Source organism: Neopsephotus bourkii, unplaced genomic scaffold (assembly GCF_033783945.1).
Source record: "Neopsephotus bourkii isolate Nb327-2 ecotype Australia unplaced genomic scaffold, CSIRO-AGI_Nbou_v1 NB_1535, whole genome shotgun sequence".
Lineage (NCBI taxonomy): Eukaryota > Metazoa > Chordata > Aves > Psittaciformes > Psittacidae > Neopsephotus > Neopsephotus bourkii.
This window is the reverse complement of record NW_026902011.1, coordinates 456,665-458,095: the sequence shown is the minus strand read 5'-3', so window position 1 is coordinate 458,095 and position 1,431 is coordinate 456,665.

Genomic DNA, 1,431 nt, shown 5'->3' with positions numbered 1-1,431 from the left:
CGCCCGACCCGAGCCGAGCCGCCTCACGCGGGCGCCGCTGTTTCCCTTGGGGTTCCAACCGCTGCCACGTGGCGCGCGGCTCCGCCGCCCCGATTGGCTGCCGTCCCCCCCGGCTTTCAGAGATTCAAAATGGCCGCGCCGCGGGGTACTGGCAGCGCAGATCCTTCGCCGCCACGGCCGCCCGCCCAGCACCGCTCTGGGGTGGCGCACGCTCATTGGCCACGGCGGGAGGTCGGGCCCTGGCGGCGGGAGCTGCTGATCCCCAGCCCGAGCAACCTAGTCCGTAACCCGCGGCTGGCTGGCGCCCTAGCAGCTGTACCGAGTCAGGGTACAGCCAGAAGCCAGCAGGATGTCCTGCCGCATTCTTTACACACACCGTGTAACTTTGCGGTCAGCAAAGCGTGCCCGTTCGGAGCTGCACAGATCCAAAACACTTGATTTACAGCAGCAGCCGCACTCAGAGCCGTGAGAGCAGGCAAATCCTTTTTCATTAGTTGGCTAGGCTAGTTCCACAGAGCTCAGGTCAGAGAGTTCTCGTAAACATTCAGTGCAGAGCATTGCAAGCAGCACCATTTAACGCAAAATGACTCAAATGTGGTCCATGTGCTGATCCTAGAATTTGCAGTTAATTCGTGGACAGGGACACCGACTAATTAAGATTACTACTGTAAATTGATGGCTGAAAGTGATTTGGTTATTTAAAGTTATGCTTCTCGTCTGCTTTTAGGCAGCAGGATTTAAACGGTAAAGGCAAGAGAAATCGGGCAGGGGAAGGCCTCAGAACACTGCGAGTTCTGAACACTGCATGTGCACACAGATGTAATGTGCCTTTAGCTGACATCAGAAACAACCGGAGTAGGCCGAGTGCTATAGTCAAGTGCACCAGAACAAGCATTATTTAAGTAAGTCTGAAGCCACTGTCCATACAGGTTGTTTCACCATGACATTTTGTGAAGTGAACATAAAAAGGCAGGGCCACCATCAGTCAAATGGCAACAGCAGTTTTCCTTTTCATGGTTGTATGACAAAATATTCCTGGTGTTTGGTGTACCTCTGGGTGTCACAGGCTAACTCGAGCAAAATGAGACTTAAATATTCTTAGAATCTTTAAAGATGTGCTGCTTGTGCTACAAAGTTACATCACTTTTTAACAGGTAGGGAGTTAAGGGATAAGGACTACTTCACTGCTAGTTCACATGCATTTGGAATTTTCTCCTTGAGCAACATGTCCATAATCACTTTTATACTTTTTGAAAATTCCTTTACTCATTTCTCTGCACAGTCTTTTCACTCAGTCAGGATTTTGCTCTTATATAGCATGACATGTACAACCCATCTTTTATCTACAGCTCAAAGGTGTAAGATGACAACCACTTCTAAAATCACTCAGGGGTGGAACTTTCAGGCATGTCCCTCTTTGGATAATTAATC